Source organism: Balaenoptera acutorostrata, chromosome 10, assembly GCF_949987535.1.
Source record: "Balaenoptera acutorostrata chromosome 10, mBalAcu1.1, whole genome shotgun sequence".
In the NCBI taxonomy this organism is placed as follows: domain Eukaryota; kingdom Metazoa; phylum Chordata; class Mammalia; order Artiodactyla; family Balaenopteridae; genus Balaenoptera; species Balaenoptera acutorostrata.
Genome location: NC_080073.1, coordinates 95,657,163 through 95,681,240, shown reverse-complemented (window position 1 = coordinate 95,681,240; position 24,078 = coordinate 95,657,163). Strand labels below are relative to the sequence as shown.

The window sequence follows — 24,078 nt, the reverse complement described above, 5'->3', positions numbered from 1 at the left end:
GTTTCCTCTGTCATAGGAGGTTAGACCAGTTCCTGTTGCTGGGCTGAGGGCTATTGACTCGCTTACACACGTCTTGGAAATAACTCCAGTGCTAATACATATCCTGTTCCAAAGGTTATTTAAACTTTCCTCCTTCAGAAAGAGAAAATCTTCTGGAGTATGTAACCGATGTTTCTTAGATTCAAAATAGAACCCTTTTCTTCCTTTCAAAGACGACATGGGAAAGTCATATTAAGCCCAGTACATTAAAACACTTGGTAAAGGCTAAGCTGGACTTTTTTTTTTTTAATTTAATGATAGTTTTATTTAACCTTAGTATAATAAAAACATTATCTTAACATGTAATCAGTACAAAAGTTGCTAAGATCTTTTGCCTTCTTTTTTTATCTTGTGTCTTTGAAATCTGGTGTATTTTTTTCAACCCTTACAGGGCAACTCAGTTTGGACTAGTCATTTCAAAAGTTCAAGAGCTACGTATGACTAGTAGCTATCCTACTGAACAGTGCAGATCTATGTAACCAGAGATGTATGTAATGTAGCATGGTGTCTGCATTGGTGAAAAACCTCAAGTTCTATAAAATCACACACTAAAAATTACAGGGCTAGTGGAAAAATAAGGATGAAAGATGTCACTCAAAACATATAACTTCGGTGAAGTGAACGGTAATGAGTCAGTAATGTGGATCTGGAAAAATGACATGAAATGATCAGGCAGGCAGCTCAGACTCCAGAGTGAAGAGTGGTTATACTGACAGTCTTTTATATAGAATAGAGCTGATATTGCCAGGGCAGTATGGATGGAAGTATGCTGTTAGCCATAGGCATTGTTTTTTTTTTTTTGTTTTAAGGGGTTTTTTTGGGTAGATGCACACTTTTGTAGTTTGTTCTCAGTTTTTTAAAAATCGTGACTGGATGCTGAAAAGCTGGTCTATTTTTAAGGTTTGCCCTTGATCATGATGGTCTGAAGACCTGACTCCTGACATATTCATCCAAATGGTTAAAAGTTTTGCAACCTAAGAAGTTTAGTTATTGGAATTCTGCTTGCATTGTTTTGATGCTCCTGTTACTGGTCCAGGTCTCAGTCTCCCCTAGGATTATAGTAACAGCACTCCTACTAATCGCCTTCCACCTACCCAGCCTCCCTGGTTCTCCTGGCTGCAGAACATCCTGGCTGTGATATCTCAGCACGAAGCTCCTGGCCAGTGGGCAGGCCTGGGAAGTGTGTGCTTCTGTCCCCTTTGGCTCCTTCCCATATAGAAGACTTGCCAAGTGTCAGTTGTTTATTCCCAAATCTGGTTATTCCAGTTAGACTTATTATTGCAATTTCGGTTAAATATTATGTAAACCTTTGAACGAATGTGAAAAGAGAGTTGGTTTCTATGAAAGCTTGAAGCTGAATGTTTGAGAACCCTTGATAAAAGTGAAGTACTAAAAAAAATGAGACGGTTAAATTAGATGTGGGCCCGCCATTTTCCCCATTTAAAAGGCTTGGGGAAAATCTGTAAGGATTCTGCACACGTTGCTTTACAAGTGGTTCCCTTTTAAGAACCAAGCTTCACTTACGGCCAAACTTCCTTCCCAACAAACAAAAAAGCATAACATGGAGCACCAAGAATTCTCAAAAATATCTGTAACAGCACGTTTATGTGTTCATTACGTTACATGTGTATGTGTATATGTATATAATCTACATATCTGTATAAATAGATATATATATTTTTTTAAAGATTTCCTGCTTAATAAACTTTATATTAGCTAACTAACCTATGGTCCCTATCAGCTCTGATAAGAGTGCTTCCATTGTATTTAGCCTTAATCCTCAAATATTAAACTAGACTAGCTTATCTAGTTCATGCCAGGTAGCATAGATAAAATGTGGGTCAGAGTGGCCCTGCTGAGGTAATTTGTATTACTTTTAGAGTTTGTGTCATTCTCAGGAGTGATTTTACACTTCATTTATATGGAGTTCAGAAGCTTGTATCTTGTAATCCAGCAACTTTATTTTGTCTTACTTAGGAGATACTGCTAAAGATCTGTTCCATTTCAGATCCTCAAGCCTACCTGTTAATGGAAACAAGACACATTGAATCAGTTTCTACTCAGTTCTCTTGTTTCTTTCCATCTCCCAGGTAACTATTCTCGTTCCTCTGACTGCCCTCCCCTCCACAAGCCTCGCTTCCTTTTCCCGGCCCCAGACTTCGTGCTTCTGGTCCCTTTTGTCTGTCCATAAAGCCTTTTCCACACTTGCCTCCTCATCGCAGGCCCCTTTCATTCCAGGAGGTGGGAACTCTGATGACTTTGGTCTACTTTTTTGTAGACAATTTGAGTGAGATTTTTGTTTTCCTTTTAGGGTTTAATCTTTCTTGACTTCAGACAACCCTATAGCCCTCTGGCAGCCTCACACTTTTCAATCAAGGATCTTCATTCATTTCTGACTCAGAATAAAATTGTTAAAAGGAGAGCTGAGCCTAGCAGGAAGTGGCAGCACTTGCCGGATACCCTTTTGCTCCCGGTTGAATGATCCTGCCTGCCTCTGGGACTTCCTGTCCTGTCACCTCTTGCAGGTGGTTTTTGTCTCTTTTGTTCTCTTTGTCAGGCTGTGTGGGGTGGGAGAGGGCCCAGTTGTGCAGAGGTAGATCCTATCCTGAGGGCCAAGTCTCAGGCACATGGACCACGGCCCTGGGCCCTGCGTCTCTGTTGGGCTTTCTTTCTACTTCCACCAGTCTGTCTTGCCACAAATTTTACTGCTCTTGTGAGGAGGCCTCCCATGCCTCGTGGGACTGCTCTTTGCCATTGGAAGAAATGTGCCAGAGGAGCTTGGATTGTAGGAAACACTCTAGCATCGTGAGGAGAAGATGTCAGTTCTGAAATAACTGCCCACAGTTATTGTTTCCCTAGTGAGTTCACAGGAGAGGAAGAGGCTGTTGAGTCCATTTTACAGAAGGGAAAACTGAGGCCGGTAGGCCCTGGCCAGAGAGTGAAAGGCTGTATCTTCTCCCCACTTCTTAGTCCAGATGAACTTGAGGTAGTAGGAGTGATCGGAGTAGCCCCGAAAAGGGGAAAAATGCCATAATGGGGGCTCTTGGCAGCCTTTGGAGAGGTTTTTTGGCTTGAGAAAGTTGGGGGGAAGTTAAGGCAGTTTGTCAGCCTCCAGGAGCAGGAGTGGATCTGTCTCAAGTGCATGTTTGTTGTTTTTTTAAACACCAGTTGGTGGAGCTACCCCCTTATCCCCCACTGGCTGTCTCCTTGAGTCCTCAGTGGAAGAAGAGCTGAGATCCCAGTTGTCCTGGGACCCGGCTGGTTTGTGCTCTGTATTTTACAAGTGCCCGCACCCCACGCTCTTCGGTGTTACCTGAGGGCCGGCCTGGGCTGCGTTTGCCCTCCAGGCTTCCGAATTCATTTGATTTCACAGAGGCTGTGACAGATTAGCTTCGATGCTTTTTCTGGCACCTTTATTGTTGCCCCTGACTTTTGCTGCGTAGGGTACCATGGGGCGCTGGGAGAAATCATGTGCCCTCAAATCCTCACCAGGGTCTGGGCCGGGCAGTAAACAAAGGCTGCCTAGATATGTTAATGAGGCAGCGTGAGTAATGGGAACATTATACATAATTACTCGCGTATTCATAGGGTGTATGAGGGCCTTAGAAAGGGGAACCCTACTGGCAGAAGTTCTTGAGAGCTGTTTTGGAGAGCTGGTGTGGCCTAGAAGGCCTAAATTGGATCTTAAGTTCTAATTTTGTTAAGTCTGTCAAGCTCCACCACCCATGAAGAGGAAGGCAGTGAGCATTGAAATACTGGCAGCAGTGTTTAGTTACCTTGAGTCCTAGAAGGTCATAAAATTCATAGCCACAAATTTTGCCCCTCCGTACTCCCAGTACAGCTCTTCTCACGTATTTTCTCCAGTACAACCAGGAATTCTTTTCCAGTGATATTTTTGGCTGGGGGTGGGGAGGCGTGAGAGGGGGGGTGGGTTGTGTGTGTCTTTTCCATCAGGAGACCCTCTGGTTTATGTGACAGCAGCCCAGGTATCTAGTGACTGAATCACCCAGGGGAATGTGGGAGCCATTTGGGCGCCCTGTTTTATTGCTCTCTTTTTAAATCTGGGTGGTTCTTTCTCCATTATTTCCCAGCCACAATTTGGGTTAGGGCTACAATGGTTGTGTGTGTTATCTCTTGGTTCTTATTTCTGCCAGCTGTTAAAAGTGTTTGGTGCCTCTGGGGGCAGAAACAGGTGCCAGGAGGAAATGAGAAGGGATTAGGGCTGAGCATGTGTTTCTTGCATTTATTCCCTCCCTAGGTTTGCAGAAGGGGTGCTGCATGAATGCTTATTCTGTTAAGCAGCAGTTGGATGTTGACCTAATCAGGACTTGGAGTGTTTTGTGCTTTGAGTCCATGCCTTATTGCTAGTATGTGGGCTTGGGGAATTTAATGCCTCAGATTGAGACAGGCTTGTTATTGAATATGTAGGGCACCTCTGTGGTTATAGTGGACAAGATTGGGAACATGAGCTGTGTGACCCTGAGCAAGCCACATAACCTCGCTGGGCTGCTTCCTCACCTGGAAAACTTGTTCCATACACCTCACAGGCTTGTTGGGAGGGTCAGTAAGATTTTTGATGTGAAAGCACTTTGTAAACTGCATACTATGCACAAATGCTCAAGAAGGTATGATGACACAGTTGGAAATCACCAACCTGGAGACATCAGGTCTGTTGGCAGCCTTCCAGGCTGACTCAGGAATAAATGAATCAGATGAATTCTATACTTTGCCTCTTAGTAAGCCAAATGAATAGCAACAGATATTCTGAGGTCCATTTTGGGATATAGAACAAAGCTTTAAAGATTAGAAGGTGATTATATTCAATATCTCATAATAACCTATAATGAAAAGGAATCTGAATAAAAAATAAAAAATGTATAATTGAATCACTTTGCTGTACCCCTGAAACTAACACAATGTTGTAAATCAACTATAATTAAAAAATAAAAAAGATTAGAAGGTGATGTAATCTCTTCCCAGCCCCACTCTCTGGTGGTTGAATCTCTTCTCTGTTATCCAACACTTGACTTCTGAATATGTCTGGGTGGTGAGTTAGAAAGACTGACAGATTGAGAATTAGGATTAGAGCGGCACTGAATCTTTGTACAGAGATGTTTCACCAAAGATGTTTAACCTGGATCTTGGAGCAGTAATCCTTGAACTTGAAAATCCGACCATGAACCTTCAGTGGATCAAGTCTAAGCTACGTTTGTCCTCAGCACAGCATAAAAAGCCCTTGCTCTACCTTGAGCTTCTGGCCACCTGTTCCACTGCAGCTGAGCCAGCCTCTTGGCCTTTGCACGTCTTGGTTGTTCAACTTGCTCAGGGGACGGATTGCCTGTGGAGCCCACCTTGACCACTCTGAGGCCTGACTGGACAGCCTGCCACCCCCTTCCCCAGTCAGGCAGAGCCAAGCCCCTTTTCTGTGGGCCCGACTCCTCACACATACCTCTAGGTGCTGGAATCAGTGTTTACATGTGTCTCACCCTGTTAACCCCACACGATTAGAGGCTGAATTTTCTGTCATCACACAGTTGAGGAAATATTTGTCGAGTTGAAGCTTTTGGAGTATTTCAAATAATACCCACTAGTGGGAGGGAATTGGTAAGGATCTAGTGGAAAAAGGTGAGCTTCACTAATCAGAATTTCACAGCTGAGAAAACCTGAGGTGTCTAATAACTAAGGTTGCACGTTTTATCAGTGACAGCCGGGGCATGAAACCCAGCCCCTGATAATAGTGGAAGGCCAGCTGGGGTAATGCCGTTGGACCGGCTTTCAGAGATGCTTCCTCCTGCCAGATGGATCCTCAGTTATCCATGGTACCTGCAGTTATTGATTCATTTTCATGGGAAGATAAAATCCACGTGTAATCCCCATACCTAATTGGGCCAATAGGGTTTGTCCCCCTTTGAAAACGATTCTTTTGCCTTATAAGAAATCATTCAAATCGAACAACTACACAAAGGTAAGATCTACCGCAATTACCTACGGGGTGCTCCTGCACTTGTAGATACGTCGTTTTACCTATGTGGGCTCATACTCCTAAGAGATGTTCTGTTCCGCGCTCTTTGCATTTATATCTCATTTCAATTATCAAAATATGATTCTGCATCATTATTATTATTTTTTTTAATTTTATTTATTTATTTTACGGCTGTGTTGGGTCTTCGTTTCTGTGCAAGGGCTTTCTCTAGTTGCGACAAGTGGGGGCCACTCTTCATCGTGGTGCGCGGGCCTCTCACTATCGCGGCCTCTCTTGTTGTGGAGCACAGGCTCCAGACACGCAGGCTCAGTAATTGTGGCTCACAGGCTTAGTTGCTCCGCGGCATATGGGATCTTCCCAGACCAGGGCTCGAACCCGTGTCCCCTGCATTGGCAGGCAGATTCTCAACCACTGTGCCACCAGGGAAGCCCCTGCATCATTATTTTTAATAGCTGCTGGGCACTCGGTCAATCTGTACCACAGTTTTCTTGACCTGCCTGTTCTTGATGGCCTTTTCACAGTACGGGGGCTGTCGTCCACAGTGATGTGTGCAGTATGCTTTTCCTGTATCTTTTTGCACTTAATTCCAAACTCCTCAGTGTGGAACTACCACTTTGTGTTACCTGTGTTTACAGTTCAGATCCCTCTTACGTTGTTTTCTGGGAGAAAGACTGTACTAATTTACAGTCTCCCAGGTAGTGCCAGCGGGTTTGTTTGTTGGCTTTTAAAAACCAATACAGGCCCTTGTAACAAGTAGTAAAGATGTCAGTTGGGTTTTATTTAAGTTTCTATTTTCTTTCCTTGTCCTCTCTCAGGGCATTAGAACTAAATGAGATAAGATATGGGAAAGCACTTTGTAAAACAAAATTGCTCTGAGAACACAATGTGTTATTAGGATGACTGTAGCAGTAAAGGAAGAAGCGTCTGTGGAATTGTACAATTACATATTTCATGTTTATGAAATGCTTTTTTTGTGAGGACGTGACGTAACTTTAAAATGACCCCAGAATCCCATTATTTTCGCAAGTGATTTCAGCCTTGTTTGTGAGGTGGGTTTTGTACGGTTACAAGGGTCCCATTGGGCTCTGGCTTGGAAGACTGTTCAGTCAAATACAGCCGATGTATTCTCTGGCTCTGTTAGGGGTTAGAAAATATGACATTGTCCTTGTCTTCAGAGAATTTACAGTTTAGTTGACAGCAGAGATGCCAAACCCTGTGGGAAGAGAGCCGGTGACCTTGGGTAAATCACTTCCCCTCAGTCTCAGTTTCTTCATGCATAAAATGGGGAGACTTAGACTTTCATTTATTGGCCCCTCAAGGTCGTTTTGGGGGAGGCAGAATCGTATGTTAACATGTGAAGTGCTTTATAAACTGTAACTATCTAGACCAGATTATTCTTATTTTAGGTCCTGCAGGTCTTTGTGGCTGTAATTCTCCAGCCTCAAGGTTGAAGAGGGAACACGATGTTTCTGGGTCATCCTTGCTGATTACAGCCTATCCGGGTTGTCTGAGGAAGAGGATAGAAATGAAAATAATATAGATGCTTTTTCTTCCAAACTTAAGGTAAAATGCAGTGTGATCTTTATATCAGACACACTTTTTTTTTTTAAATTTATTTAGTTAGTTATTTTTTTGGCTGCGTTGGGTCTTCGTTGCTGCGCACAGGCTTTCTCTAGATGCGGCGAGCGGGGGCTGCTCTTCATTGCAGTGCGCGGGCTTCTCATTGCGGTGGGTTCTCCTGTTGCGGAGCATGGGCTCTAGGTGCACGGGCTTCAGCACTTGTGGCACATGGGCTCAGCAGTTGTGGCGCACGGGCTTAGTTGCTCCGTGGCATGTGGGATCCTCCTGGACCAGGGCTCGAACCCGTGTACCCTGCATTGGCAGGCGGATTCTTAACCACTGCACCACCAGGGAAGTCCCAGAGACACACTTTTTGATTGTTCTGATGATGGCTTTTTATCATCCTCCCTCCCCCCATGTGAGAATGAGGTGGTATCCCAGAACTGCTAAGAAGCAGCATTACTTTTTGGCGTTTAAGAGTACTTTTGGATAAACTCTTCACCTTTTTCATTCTTCAGTAAAGATGTCCATTTAGAAATGAGGTAGGACTTAAATGTTTATTGGTTTTACCTAAATTGCCCCCCTTTTCCATTCTTCTGTTGCCCAGAGCATGAAAGCGCTGTGCATTCTATTTTCAGCTTGTGATAATATCTTGATGTTGGGGGATGAAAGAGTCGATGTGATGGCGAGGATCCGTGGGCTGGAGTCCCAGTTAAATTGGTAGCACGTGGCTTCCACCTGCAGTAGCTCCCTGCCACCAGGACCGGGTACTTGACACATGCCACATGACTCCTTTCCAAACTGATGATCCCGAGTGGCCAAGGCTACCACCTTTGATAGGTGCCAGATGGGCAGTCAACCTGGTTTCTTAATCGTTTGAAAATGACGAAACACTTGGTATTGCTCTGTAAAGAGCTCACTCCCGTGTATTTAGGAGGGTTTAGTGGGGGATGGGGAAACAGTCTCACTAGTAAGCCTGATTCTTGTGGTGTGGTTTTTGTCTGACATTCGATTCCATTCGCTCTGCAGCCTTTTCACTGGGACTTGTAGTTGGTTACAATTTTTTGAGGGGGGTTTATTTGATATATTTACTTATATACATCACACCTTATTCCGAAAAGGATTTAAGGCCATAATGAGCAGTCATCCTGGGAGCAAACAATTTTTGCTTTGATCTGACTGAAGTTCACTCTCTAAATCCCCAAAGTGACAACCACATTAAAATATGGGCAGCGAACGCTTGTCCTCAACCCACCAGTGTTTGGGCTGAGTAGCTTTTTGTTTTAGCTCTGCAAACTTGACCTAAAACTTTAGTTAAAGGCAAGGTTTGTTAAGTAATATTGGTATTGACACCCTGAGAGAACTTTTAATGTGGAAGAATTTTAAAGATGCATGAAAGTAATCCCCGGTGGTGATCACATCCTTGAATGGCAGAGATCAGATTTCTATTTAAATGCCAATGCAGTTTAATACCACCTTTTTCCACCTTGCAGGGGGCCAGGGAGGGTCTGGATTTAATAAATGAACTTCTTTGGGGGAAGCGATTGGTACATGTGACTGCATGATCCAGCATTCTGTGTTTTTAAAAATGTTTGCAAATACTCAATTCTGTACCATAATCCTCAAAACTGCTGTTAGGTTTCCAAACCATTGTGGTTTAAACTTCGCTGGAATCTGAAAGGTGGCTGACAGAGTGAAAGGAAATCTCCTTAAGTGAAGAACACATTTGACTTGCCTGATTGTCCCGGGCTCTGGGCTCTGGGCATATCTGAGCCACAGGCCTAGTCTCCTGGTGGAAAAGGTTGGGGAGTACTTGTTTCTTTCTCCTGGACTGCCCCCGACCCCAGGTCAATATAAACACCATCATTCAGTCCTGCAGAAACTCCTGATACAAATATAGACTTGTAGAGCCCTGAGAAGCACACTCTTTTGTACTCGTGATAAATCAAAACTCTAATGATGCTATAAAAATGGGTTTTCTTTTGGCTCTGGTAAGCTAGGAAGCTCTGGGAGGTGGGGAGGACGACGGGTCTGACTTGGAAATATCTGAAGCTGAAAAGTGGCATTTTTTCTTTTCTTCTAATTCTGCTCCCTGCTCCAATTACATGGAGCTGCTACCCCAGCGCTGACATGGCCCCAATGAAACACATTTTCTACTCTGGAACTAGCCTTTTCCCTTTCCATCTAACGTGAGACTTGCTGAAGTTGTCATGTTATTTCCTTCCAGAATTCTTTGGAGCAGTAGGCAAAGCCTCTTGGGAGTATATATAATGATAATTATAAAGAACAGTCAGTTTACCAAGGAGGACCATTATCTTTTTCTTTTTTAAAAAAATAAATTTATTTATCTTTGGCTGCGTTGGGTCTTCGTTGCTGAGTGCGGGCTTTCTCTGGTTGCGGCGAGCGGGGGCTACTCTTCGTTGCAGTGTGCGGGCTTCTCATTGCAGTGGTTTCTCTTGTTTTGGAGCACGGGCTCTAGAGCACAGGCTTCAGTAGTTGTGGCGCACGGGCTTAGTTGCTCCACGGCATGTGGGATCTCCCCGGACCAGAGCTCGAACCCGTGTCCCCTGCATTGGCAGGCGGGTTCTTAACCACTGCGCCACCAGGGAAGTCCCAGGCCATTATCTTTGATTTGCAAAAGCTTTTACAGCTGAACATTGTTTGCTTACAGTTTAATACAAATGAAGACCTTAATGGCACCTATTGTAAAAGGAGTCCTTTTACTCTGTTTGTACACGGAGGAGGTCATCTCAATAAAGAACAGAACACATTGCTCAGTCCTAACTGCTTGTTTCTCCGGACAGGCATTATATACGGTCCAGGGAAGACCTGGGGTGGTGCTTCATGGTTGCTTTTTTCCTAGCATCAACGGCACAGAATCCTCCCTGCTGAGTGTGAAAAGATTTTTAAGGCTGATAAGTGACCGAATGTACTTTTGGAGTTCCTCCTCTAACTGCTTCCTTCCCAGTTTAGGAATCCAAAGACGGTTTTAAAACGAATTAAAGGGACTTGTCTAAGTAGGCACTGACATTGGATAAATATATTTAAATGGTAGGCTGTCATGCTCTTAATTAAAGCCCACAACATAGCTGCAGGGAAATAGGAAGCCTCCAGTTGCAGTTTTTATTTTTGGGAGATTAAAGTTACCCCTCATCACACTTTTCAGTCTAACTACAGTGTGTGTGTGTGTATATATATATATATATATATATATATATATATTCTTGGCATACATTGTGGTCCTTGGCTGCTGTATCTTTAGCAAAGTGTCAGCCCCTTTTAGCCCTTTCTTTTTTAAAACTCTCATATCCCCAACTTATTCCAGTTCCTCTGGCAGTTCTTCAACTATGTTTCTTTTGGCGTTCTACTGGTGGTTCAAGACAGAAAGGCACCCTAGGCATCTCAGTCTTCCCTGAGTGATCTTGGATGTGAATGTGATTTTTTTTTTTTTTCTCGCTTAACAGTTCGGTGGTTTTTAGTATATTTGGAGTTGTGCAATAACACCGCGATCAATTTTCGAACCTTTTCATCACCCCAAAAAGAAACTCTATACCCATTAGCAGTCACTCCACATCTCACCCCAGTTTTTCTAGTCTTTGGCAACCACTAATCTACTTTCTGTCTCTGTGAATTTGCCTATTCTGTACATTTGATGTAAATAGAATCATACAATATGTGGCCTTTTGTGACTGGCTTCTTGCACTTGGCATAGTGTTTTCAAGGTTCCTTCATGTTGTAGTGTGTATCTGGACTCAGTTCCTTTTTATGGCTGAATAATACTTCATTGGATGGACCTACACCACATTTTGCTCATCCATTCATCAGCTGATGGACATTTGGGTTGTTTCCACGTTTTGGCTCTTGTACATAATGCTTCTGCGAACATTTGTGTGCAAGTCTCTGTGGGGATGCTGCTTGCATTTCTCTTGGAATACCTCAAGCTAGACCGCCTTGCCCATCTAGGTGATTACTGCTGATACATTTATTTACTGCTCTTTCACCTGTGAAGCTGTTCCTCTTAGCCTGTGTCCCAGAGCCTCCTGTGTTCTGTTCAGCAGAGGGCTGCATGGGACTCTCTCCTGCTGGGGCAGCTGCCTTGCCTTGGGGTGGTGGGGTTCTCACTTTCCTCTCTGTCTGACTGCTACTCTTCACTGTTTGTGGGTGGCCAGCAGTGGTCTTATTTCCTCTCCCCCTTTTCTTTGCAAGCTCTAAACACTTGCTTAGGCGTGAGAAAGTGATGGGGCTTGGAATTTCATCACGGGATGATTGGCTTTTTGTGGGTGCTCAGGTGTTTTGGGTTGTCGTTCTGGGCCTTCAGGTGCATCTCTGCAAAGCATTTACCACATAGTTTTGGGAGGAGCCAGGGGTTTAAAAACCCTGGCTCCTCTCCTCTCTGGGAGCAGAGAGCGATCGAGGGGTTGCTTTCCTGTCTCAGATTGGTTTTTGACTCTGTCGTGGTTACTGATGTTGACGTGCTTTGGCAAAAGCCTACGGGGAAGAGAACCACTGTCTACCTAGAAATTCGCCTGATTTTCTTGCTCCTTCCAAGCCGCCTTTTACCTAAACGAAAAATGCATAAAAATCAAAAAAGGGCCTCATAACAAACTCCTTTAAGAAATGGGTGTTCTTTTTCTTTCATTCATTCATTCATTCATTCATTCATTTATTTATTTATTTATTACTGTGTTGAGTCTTCGTTTCTGTGCGAGGGCTTTCTCTAGTTGCGGCGAGCGGGGGCCACTCTTCATCGCGGTGCGCGGGCCTCTCACGATCGCGGCCTCTCTTGTTGCGGAGCACAGGCTCCAGATGCACAGGCTCAGTAATTGTGGCTCACGGTCCCAGTTGCTCCGCGACATGTGGGATCTTCCCAGACCAGGGCTCGAACCCGTGTCCCCTGCATCGGCAGGCAGATCCTCAACCACTGCGCCACCAGGGAAGCCCCGGGTGTTCTTTTAAGGAAGAGGGATGGTACCATGTTTTCTTTGGCTATTTCCAGATTTATTTTTCCCAAGTTGGTGTGAAATTGTTGAGATGAGATCAGTCTCCTACTTGAGTAGAGCACTTTTTGCTCATTTTCAAGCGTTCATAGAAAGTATGAGGCGATAGAAGAGAGTTGGAATGGTGGGGGTGGAAAAAAGCCCCATGACCAAGGGTGCTGGAGGCCTTTGGAGACTTGGACATTGTGGGTTCTGGTTCTCTGGGAGTGACGACTTGGTGTGGGTGTCCCTGCCTTTCCTCGAGGTTCCTGGTAATAGGAAGCCAAAGGCTAGTGTGTTAGTGTTTGGGGATCTTATTTATGCTCAAGTTCAGTGTCAAAAAGATTCGTTAATAAGGGGATTAATCACGTTTTTCCACCACTCCCCGGTTTTTCTGGTACAGCTCTCGGTTCCAGATTGACTCTTGTGTCATTGATTTGCCTTACCTAAAGGGCAGACGGCTGTATTCACTATTTTCTCTGTAGTGGCTAACTAACCAAGGATGTGCAAGGTAAGATACCCACCTCAATTTAGAAGGTGGTAGGTGTGAGTGAGTGAGTGAGTGTATCTGTGCGTGAGTATCTAAGAAGGAGTTGCTATTTTAAACTTTGCATTGTTTAACTGGAAATCTGTGTTCTGTTCTGCCAGGCTGCCTTTGTGCAGTGTTACCTATAACCTACACACATACTTGTGCCATTTCAAAAGCAAATGCCACGTCCCTCCTACTAAAATTGCTTATTAGAGCTAATTTTACGAATTGAGTTAGAACTGCCCTATAATGTAATGCAGAATATTTCCCAATAATGCCTAGGTTAACAATGATAGTCTTGCTGTATTGTGCAAAAAAGGCTTCTGTTCAGACCCAGCTGGGTTTCAGGCTTAATTCATTGCTCTATGGTGGGATCACCACAGCTGCTGTGGGGCCTTTACAAATGCAAAAAAGCTGTCAGTGTTTGTTTCATCAGCTGCATAAGTGATGAGGCCAAGTTGAGGAATCCATTCCAGTGCGCAGTGTGCAGGCTGTAGCCATTATTGTTTACAGAATTAGTGTGTTGGAGCTTTAAAATAGTTGGCATCATCGACCGCCCTTTAAAAGCACAAGACTAAGGGACAGGACCAGTTGGTTGTACTTGTAATGTTGGCCGGATCCAACCCAGCCCTTGTCTTTGACAGTTGCTTGCCCCCGTCTGTGCTGTGGGACTGACTGACCCTCTTTTGGACAAGGCAGGGGTGCTGAATTCGTGTCCCTCTCGTTCTGCATCTCAGACTTAGGTTTGCGGTCGTCTTCTTCTTCTTCTTCTTTTTTTTTTTGTTAGAGTTTTTCTTGTTATTTTAGAGTCCCATAATTGTAATTGAATTTTAAAGCCTTAATAATCCTCCTAGCTCCAAAGAGGTATAGGACTGTCAGCTGGGACTTCAGATATCTGTGCAATAATGTTCCAGATCCAGCTCTGTGGGGTTTATTTTGTGAAGTGATATCGCTTTGGGAATTGTCCTCAAGTCTCCGTGTGGATACGGAAGTGAAGCCGACTTCTTGGCTACAGAAGGAGCCACTGGATAGGTCACTTTCCAGCCAGTTAGGGGGTATCCCTGCAGGGTTCCTCAGTGGATGCTGACCCCCTTCCCTAGGGACCTGGTGTAGCCATGGCAGCACGTCCAGTCCCTTTTGGGACCTGCGTCCATGGTGTGTCACAGGATAGTGTAGAATTGTCCCTTTCATTTTAACCTGATTGATTTTCAGACCCCTTCTCAGCTCGGGTCTGTCTGAAAGTCATGCCTCATGGAATCGGAGGGCACTGGTGGTAGCCAGTCTGTACAGGTTTTAAAAGTGGAGCTTGTCAGGTCTGTTAGCCAACGGGGATGAATAATGGTGCTTCCTTCCTCCCAGCTGGAAAGGTCCCAAAGTGCTCTCCCATGTTCATAAAAAAAGGTGGCACGAGGCTCAGGGTCTCCAAATTAAAGGTCAGTACTGATCAGCTTTATCTCAAATAACTGTCACATATGCTCTCCCTAATTCCTTTATGTCTCTACATTTTACCCTACAGAGTGTCTGGAGCCCAAGAGGACAAATGGGTCCGATGAATCCCGTGTGGTATTTGTGCTGATTTAGCAGAGTTTGGGGATCCTGGTATGTCCTCCCTTGAAAAGAGCTCTCTTGAAGGGAGAGGATGGTCTTGGACAAGCATATTTTAACTCTTAACAGTGAACTTGCATACAAAGTCAAACATCAGTCTAGATTTTTTACTTTCTTCCTATAGCCCCTCCCAGCGACCGTGACACTCACCCTGGAACGGTAGTAATGAAAAGGAAAATAGCAAACAGTGAGTGCCACATCCTCTGCCCCTGGGGGAAAAAACTACCTCTTAGGGCCTCAGAAGGAAACGGCAGTTTCCTGGGCCTCGCTCTCCACCCAGAGCGCTTGGCTGCCCTTCAGGAACCGCGTTGCCTCACCTGTTTCTCCTGGCTGCGGTGTGTGTCGTATACTTTGGCTTTAGGAGTCCCTTATCAGTGACAAGCTTTTATTGTCATTATGAGGCAGAAACGTGTTTTTGTGTTAGCTTATATGGAAGTACTGCACTGTCTGTTTTAAAACAACTTTGTGAGTACATAATCTGACGGAGCACATGTGTTTGTGTGTGTCTTTGTGAACATCTCACCACTCCTGGAGACCTCGGTTGCCTCCATCCTAGGAAACTGCTCTAAATACCACCCTGCCATGTGCTAGCTGAGTGCCCTGGGAGATCACTGGGCCTCCTCTGAGAGCCATCCTCAGTGTTCTGCACTGTAAAATGGGATGCAGGTGCCTCCATGAGGGAAGACGGCGTGTTCTGTTAGGTGTAACTGCGCTCCCTCCTGCCCGCACGTCAGTGTCCCTCTCTTACTGCTGCTTGGTGGAGGGTTTGGACTAATACTGACGTATTGCAACTTGCTGGATGGCAGATGATTAGTTAAATTGTTCTCCTTTGGCTGTGGGGAGAGGTGGTGAGCTCAGCACAGAGCCTGAGGTTCCTGGAGTGTCATTCGCCTGACCTCAGCGCCCTCCACCCACCCAAAAAGAAAATCTTCGGCGAGCAGCTCACTAGCATCAGACGTAGCATTCACTGCCTTTCCTTTTCCCAGGTAGAGGTTCAGAGATCTGTTTGAGGGGAAGCAAAAGGCCTGGGGACGCCAGCGACTGGGAAGGGAGCGTCTGAATCCTAACCAGCTGATGTAAAAGGCTTCAGGTGCCGAGGAGGGAACGCCCGCTCCCTGGCAGGGCGTCAGTTGTGAAATAGTCCAGGTAGAACGTTGTTGTTAGAATCAGGTTTCAAACGATAGTAAAAATGTGGACGGACTCGAATACTCAGAATGGAGTGTGCTGATTCTGGTGAGTTTTCTGGTTGGTTGTTTCAACCCCTGCTGTTGAAAGTCTTTATGGGAGGATATTTCGTTGGCTCTCCTGCCTTTGGAAGTCTGCTGTGATGTAGGAAGGAGATTTCACCTTGGTTTCATTACTGAGGACCTTACGGGGGCCTCCTGGCTGTTAGCCTGACAGTTCTTTGTTACCGTGCGTCCGTCTGGATGGGATCAGAGGTTGCTGGGCTGTTTGCATGCTGCTCCCCGGAGGGCTGTGTGTTTTACCTACATTCCGAGGATGTGGCCGTGTTACTTGGGGCCCTGGAAATAAGCTCCATTCATCCGAGGGTTCAGATGAGGAAAGTGGTTCCGTGGAATGCACATGCACATGGCCCCCCCAGAATGCTGCTGGGTCAGAACTCCTATGCCTTAGCCCCAGAGCGACAGAGGGGGGATTAGTCATTTATACTCTGGCCACAGTATAAATGGGGGGGATATGGACTCCTCCCCACCCCAGAGGGTGGATGGCTGGTGGATGGAAGTGAAAGCTTTGCTTATGAAACTATCTGCTCACTGGACCTTGTGCTGAGGGGCGGTGCCGCCACTCTTTCCCTTCTCTGGACCCACCCCTTGATGCACAAATTTCAACCAAAACCTCCAGACCTTCTAGGGTGACATATTTGACCAGAATTAGCGTTTTGAAAGGGCACAGCTAGGGTTTCCTACATAAGCGCTTTAGCAGCACAACCAAAAAAGCTCATCAGCTTTGAGCTCTGATTGTTGTTGACCGTGGTTATCTTGCTGCTGCTGATAGAAACGAAAAAGTTCATTTGCCAAAGGGCCTGTCCGTTTCCTTGCCAGGAGTGCAGCTTAACTCTGGGCTTCCTCTGGTCGGAAGAAAATGGTCGCTTCCTCCCTGTTCTCCTTCTTTCCATTTATCCAGTTGTGGCAGGACTGCTGGGGGAGGCCTGGGGAGAAAGGGGTGAAAGAAAGAGAACAGCTAAAAAGTGGTTGTGCAGAATGTGTCTGGAAAGGCCGGTGGCTTTAGAAAGGGGGTAAAGTGGGAGGGGGTGACAGTCGCTGAAGCATGACAAGCCTTCAGAGGCCCCTGGGACTTAAAAACAAAAAAGGGAGCTTTCCTGCAGATCTTTCACACGCACACGTCTTCCTCTCCTCCGTCCATTCCCCCCTGCTGGTTTGTAAATCTCCCAGTTGGACATTTTTAACATGGGAGTGCTTCGTCCTGTGCTTCAGTTGGCAGGATGCTCACACGGCAGCTGCAAAGAATTTGCTTCTCCTTTTCACAGCATCTCTCAGTGAAAAGCATTAGTGGGGCTACAAAACAAAATAAAAACTTGAGGGGTTTTCAGAAGTGGAAGCCAAGTTTAATTAAAGTCAAGGAAGTCGGGGCTATATAACTCTTTTGTTAAGTCTCTTCAAGTCAGGCGTGTGCCCGTGGCCGGCAAGGTGGAAAGTGCCGGCTGGCTGCCCCCAGTTGGGAATTTGGAGGCCTCCGTGTCTGGTCTGTGCTTGGGGAGCATCCTACAGTTTATCGGAAGATGTGCTGAGCCGTCACGTCACCTCTTGTTGCCCCTTTATGAGGTGCTTGCCTCCTTCTTGTTGGAGGAGGAAAACCCTGAAGTGGCTTCCGTCTCCTCACACCCCTGCTTCCACCCCCAACCCTAGACCAAGCCCCTGGACTGTAAAACTTCTTATAAAAAGTGAAGTTGCTGACTTGATAACTGCCTTCTCACGTTGGCTTTTTAATCTTTCAGTGTACTTTGGAGGTACTCCTGAGCATTTTCTTGGGTGATGGGTCATTTGCTTGGTCTTGGAGATGTTGCACATGTTCACAGACGCGTACATTTGCGAGTCCCTTGGGGAGGAAGCCCTCCCTGTTATGCCGGCGGTCTTTATGTGTGTCTTCAGTGCTGACTGCAGGGACCGGAGCCCAGGCAGGGTCCAGAAGTGAGCTGTGGTCCAGTCAGGCCTGGATTGTCAACAGGAAGGAAACTGAGAATTTACCTCACAGGTTGAAGAGAGGTACATTTAATATTTGGTGACAGGGCCTTAAATTGAGTTTTGCCAGGAGACTGTTTAGCTTTATTCCTGAGTAGTCACTGAAATTGTGTAATTGTGTGTGTTTTTATTAAAAAAAAATTTTTTTTTAAAGACACAAGGTATTGGTACACCCAGCTAGCTCAGTCAGTAGAGCATTGAGACGCTTAAAGACAAGGAATTCTGTACAAAAGGAACACACTGTTTCATACTTTTGTAGATTCTAGCACTTCTTTTCTTCCGACTGAGGAAACGATTTACTCAGGATCTTTCTTGGGTGTTTTCGTGTATTTGATCCTAACCATTTATTAGGTAGGCTGACAATCTTCTCTCATTTCATTGGTATAGAATTGGTGCTTTAAGAAGCTTAACGGTTTCAAGTGCTGTCAGGCTGACGTGTCCTGGGGCCTGGAACTTGAAACCGTACTTTTGGACTTGACAGTGAGTGTGTTGTAGAGGTGCTGAGCTCTGGTTTGGGTTTATGCTCTCTGCCTTGGAAAAGCGGTGGAACTTCGTACAGTTAAGTTTTCCTTAGCTGAGAAGTCGTAATGTGTGATGGGAACATTCTGATTTCTGTCTTCCTAGACATTTGTAGCCCGACGTCCCTTTCACTTTATTCAACTTTAATTCTACAAGTATTTATTATCTTCTGTGTGTTATTTGTCCAGTTATGTATTTTATACTCTCCTGGTGGGGAAGGACATGGGAGGGAGTCCAGGATTGAGACCAAATAAAGCTCCGAGAGGTTTTCGGCCACTGCACGCTGATCACACAAGGGAGCTTCTCGTTCGGCAGGTCTGCGGTGGGGTTTGAGATGCTGCATTTCTCGAAGGCTCTCAGCGGATGGTCCTGTGTCCTCGCAAGGGTTTAGGACAGCTTTGATTTTGTGGGTAGTTTGTGCAGTGGTTCTCATTTTTTTCATGTCTCTGTCTCAACCAGAGCAGCTCTTTGTGCACTGGGGAGTTCTCATCAGATCTCTTCTACCAAAAAAAGTTTAAAAAACTCGCTTTAGGGGATCCAGCTTGCTGAAGCAGCAGGGACTGAAGGCCACATTCGTCATTCTCCCCCAATTGAAAGATGTTTAAAAACAGTTATGGGATTGTAAAGCCTCATAAGCATTGCTTCAAACAGCCTCTTTTGGCCCAATGTCCTATACGCTCTCCTTTCTGAGGACCGTTCTTTAATTTTTATTCTGGAAGGAAGCCTGGTGTTTCCTTAAAGACTAGTTATTATAATGCACTGTCTGTATAATGTTATGTGTTTCCCCAAACTCTGTCATGTCTCATTTGGTAAACACAGAGCAGTCTCAGGGATTTCTGTGTAGGGCCCTTGCTGTTTTGCTGGTTTCTATCCAGAACTCATCTTGAAAGCTTATATGTCTTTTAAAAAAGAAGCTCTCTATTGGATGGTAGCTACTATGGATTTGTACCTACTTAAATGTTTTATGAAACAGTGTTTTATCTATTCACACCTTACCATAGCCCTGTGAAGTGGCTATTTTCCCCCAAATTGCAGTTGAGGAAACAAGGCAGGGGAAAGGGGCCAGGGTCGGCCTCCCCTGCCCCCATCCCCAGGGGAGATTTGAATTCTGCTCTTGTTTCGCTTTGAAGGCTGTGCTTGTCTTCTCCTGGGCGGGCACTGTTGCCTGCTTGTTAGGCAGCCGAGCCGTGGGTTTCAATTCTGACTCTTGTCATTTACTTAATCTCTCTGTGTCTCAGTTTTTTTGTAATCTGTAAAATGGGGGTCATAAGTAGTATAGTATGTGTATGTCATTTAACTTTGAATGTCTGGCCATTGTACTTTTTTTTAAACTACGTTATTATTGCTGCCACGCCGTCACTGAATTCATAAGCCTAGCTCCTACCGCTCCCCAAACCCCCCCAGGTAGTTCTTAAAATCATTCTCTCAAGTGTTAAAAGAAGAATTTTAATGATTTTTTGCTCAGGTTAAAAGGTATGATACTGCATTAGGATTTATTATGTATTTTATCAGTATATGAAACAGAACCTAGTAAGTGACTTTTTACAGAGAAGGAAGTTGGACGATTCACAGTTGGTGTTTACTAGATTTTGTGGGTCTTCATTTGTTACTTGCTCCATTTCCCTGTATGTGTGTGTAGGAGGGGCGGGGGAGTTCCTTCTGCCTGGAAACATTGCAGCTTCCTCGTATTAAGAGTAACTGCATTTCCTGGTCTCCACCACACTCATGTTCACTTGTCATCTTGACTTTTAAGAAATATTTTTAATTTGCTAACAATATTGAATGCACATAGTGAGTTCACTGTAAACATATGCTGAATTGAATAACGAAATGATTAAAGGTTTTAAATGTTTATGATCTTTTCTTCTACAATTATTTATCCCCACCGGTGTCTCCCCTGGGACCAGCTCTTAGTTATAAAAGTAAGGAAGTGATCTTCACATAATGGTTGTGTTCTTTTAAAAATTGTTTTTAAGGACTTTTTTTCGAAGCGTGATTTTTTTTTTTTCCAGCAGTAATGTAAATTAGTAGGACCCTGGTTTTGAATTCCGAAAGATCAATTTCGTTCTTGTGGGACTACTCACTGAAGAACTTACTGTTTCATTGTCCCTCCCTTTTGTATCTCTTTCAAAATATTTATATCTTTTTCCTTCTCCATCTTTTAAAAATATTTTTAGACATGAAATTTTTAATTTTTTATTCTTTATTTTTGGCAGCGTTGGGTCTTTGCTGTGCGCGGGCTTTCTCTAGTCGTGGTGAGCAGGGACTACTCTTTGTTGTGGTGCGCGGGCTTCTCATTGCGGTGGCTTCTCGTTGCGGAGCACGGGCCCTAGGTGCGTGGGCTTCAGTAGTTGTGGCGCACGGGCTCAGTAGTTGTGGCGCACGGGCTCAGTAGTTGTGGCGCACGGGCTCAGTAGTTGTGGCGCACGGGCTCAGTAGTTGTGGCGCACGGGCTTAGTTGCTCTGTGGCATGTGGGATCTTCCCGGACCGGGGCTCGAACCTGTGTCCCCTGCATTGGCAGGCAGATTCTTAACCACTGCGCCACCAGGGAAACCCTGAAATATTTATTTATTTATTTATTTACATTTTATGAGAATTTCAGGGATGTCCTTACTGTTTTGCATGTTTCTTTAAAGGTGAATGAAGAAACTGGTGCATTGTTTTTTTTTGTTTGTTTGTTTTGGTCAACTAGAGAATTTCGTGATTCTGTTTTACGTTCACAGAAAAGCTAAAGGTTTCTATGTGTTATCTAGTATTTTGTTCTGAAGAAACGTGTGCTATTTGTAAAACAGGAAATGTGTGGGAAAAGGGCAGTTCAGCAGCCAGTTGGGATCTGAGATCCAAATTAATTTGCCTTCATTCAGGTAGCTTTAACACAGCCTGGTACTGATCTTTCCACAGTGGTTTATTACACAGCAGCCCAGGACGGGAGAGGGAGATTTTAGAACTTGCGTCTTTATGTGTGAAAGCAGGTAATTTAGTAGACCAGAGCCAGCAATTCTGTTGCTTCACTATTGATTCTGGATTTTTTTCTCTTCATGGTGATGCTTGGCATCTTTAGTCTTCGTAGGGTCTAAGAAGGAGATTTTAGAGGTTTCCACTCTTCCTTTCCTATTTTTTTCCCATTCCCTGATTGCATCAGTGGGACTCTTAAAAAGCTATTGACAATCTGATGGTCTAAAGCTCCACCTGCAGTTGGAAGCCGGTTGTCCTTCTGGAATGTTCTTTCCACAGGAGGCTGCTGGTACTAGTCTCTGGGCCATAGTAGGTTTTGGTTAGGCCTTTGACTTATGGTCTCTGGAGAGCCCACCAGACTGCAAGAGCCTTTTTGGCTTCCCAGTTTGTGTGATAGGATTAAAAGTGGGTTTTGCTGGGTTATCTGGGGCTCTGTGACTTGAGGTCACAGCTTCTGGGTCACGGGAGCAGCAGGAGGTGTGCAGGCAGCAGAAAGAGCTGTCGGGTCTCCCTTGTGAAGACGTGTCTGGGCTGAGGATCCAAGAACGGAGAAGCACAGTGCAAGGAACAGCACAAACGCTAGCCCTTGGGGGTCAGAGGCAAAGACAAGAACAAGCTGGAAAACTTTGTCCTGACCTAGAAAGAGGTCATATAGACAGGCCTTTGGATCTTTGGCGTTTCCTTTCTTTTCTTTCAAAAGGCCGAGTGCACAGCTGAATCGGAAAATTTCTTAAATCCACAGCTTCTTCATTAGATACTGATACCGGTTAATTCAAAATCACTTGTAATTGGAAGCAGCTGCTGTTTCCCAGCTGACTAGGTGTTGGAGTCAGATGCTTTGAATTAGCTGGACTTGGATTATTCATATTTTAATTAAAGTCCATTTTATCTCTCCCCTCCTCCCCCCAGTCTCTTGTCTCTCCAATGGCCAGGATTTTATGGTAACACATTTGAAATTACAAGAGCATCCCAGTAGAAAGGCATAATGTAAGTTCAAGGACTTGCAGTTGATTATGGTCTTGTATTATTAAATAGCGAACTTAACTGCATTGCAATTCCCTTCTCTCACTCTCTGAACCTTGCTTCTGTAGTGGGGAAATTCCATTCCATGTAGAGAAGTTGAGACTTTTGTCCCCTTTCCTCCTCTTGGGATACAGACGTATTAGCTTAATTGCTTGTGTCACTGCTATGGGGAAGGTGCTGCATGAAATGGGACAGGCAATTTTCTGGTACTTTTCATCTAATGGGGTTTGCAAATTAAGCCACGAATAGTGGGGCTTTGGGGCAGTTGGGGATATTTTCTTATAAGAAGAAAAGTTAATGAGTGCAATGGTGAGGCTGTTTAGTGCTTCTGTATAGATACAGAATGTTCAATTTTGAGAAAAAAAGGTACCGGAAAAATTGCTTTGCATTTCTCTCTCCACTGATGCTAATGAGGAAAAGAGGCAGTGCTGGAGGGAAGGAGGTAAACGGATGTTGCCTTCCTTTCCCTGTTTAAGGTGAGTAACGTTTGACTTGATAAATGCCCTAGTTAATTTAATTTTGTTTTGGTCCCTCTCCTCCCCTTGAATGTCCGATTTTAGCTGACTCTCAGAAAAACCAGGGCAATGCAGACCCATTCGATTTTGTATACCTGTTACAATGCTTAAGCATTCTGTGCAGTCTCAGGAACCTTTAAAAGGGCGTAAGAGATATGATTACTGTCCAAAAGGAGTTTAAAGTGTCCCTGGAGAGAGGAAGCATGTATTTGTCAGTGCCTTTAGGGAACTGTGTAAATCACTGTCGGTGCATCCCACAGGATCTGGCTCATCTTCTCCCGAGCGCTGGGAGAGCTGAAGGAGGAGGACTTCTAGGGGCGATCGGCTGTTTCGAGGTAGAAGGTCACCCCTGGAGCAATGAAAGAGTCCACCCAGCCTAGTCCTTCCATTTCCCTGTCTTTGCAGAGGTTGCCTGAGGATGTCCACCTACTTGTCAGCCCCTTGACTGGAGACTCCACATCTGTCTAGCATTTTCTCCTGTTCCTGTCCTGCATTGGGGCAGAGATCTGGGGCCCTGTGGAATGAAGCAAGGGATTTTGTTGGGCCATGTACACGGTCAGGGACTGGGACAGATGGGCTGGGGTGTCACTTTAAGGAGTAGTCCTTGTGTGTTTCATCCATGCCACCTGACATCTCCAGTGACTATTCAACATAAAGTTGCTATGCTAGTTCCTTGATAACAGGCCTGGCGCAATTTGATTGTTTTTGGACTTTCACCACAAGGCCATCAGCAGGCAAGCCCTAGGTATGCTTTAAGGAAGAGGGAACACATCTGACAAAGCAAACATCTTAGTACCATGTATTTCATTAGAAAGCTACAGTCCCTTCAGATTTACCTTCTTCATGAATGGGTGCTTAGTGAGAGGTCTTTGTGGAATTCTCTCCACGGTAGTAAACACCACACTTTTGAGTGCCTGGCCTGCTAAATAACAGATTTAAACGTAAAGTGTGTAAACTAAATGTATATATTCTCACATACCTCTGCAAAGCAGAGTTTATTCTCTTATTTTTACCGATTAAGAGTCTCAGCTTTTGAGAGAGAAGAGGCTGAAGCAGTGTGGGGTGTAGGCGGAGCTGGAGTTGAGTCCACTTTTCTCCATTGTGTAGATTTCAGTAATGATATTTCTGTACCCCAAGGTGTCTAGGCTTACA

At 44.8% G+C, this 24,078-nt stretch overlaps 1 protein-coding gene across 9 annotated transcripts in view; it reads left to right on the top strand.

The window, feature by feature from the left end:
- JARID2 (jumonji and AT-rich interaction domain containing 2) overlaps window positions 1-24,078 on the top strand; it is a 246,768-nt gene that overhangs the window by 5,482 nt on the left and 217,208 nt on the right. Inside the window, exon 1 of one of the 9 annotated variants that reach the window (XM_057555283.1) lies at window positions 2,055-2,129. The exons of the other annotated variants lie outside the window; for them this stretch is intronic. The gene's annotated coding sequence lies outside the window, so the exon portion shown is untranslated. Of the gene's footprint in view, window positions 1-2,054; window positions 2,130-24,078 lie in introns of those variants that run through there. 9 annotated transcript variants of the gene reach the window in all.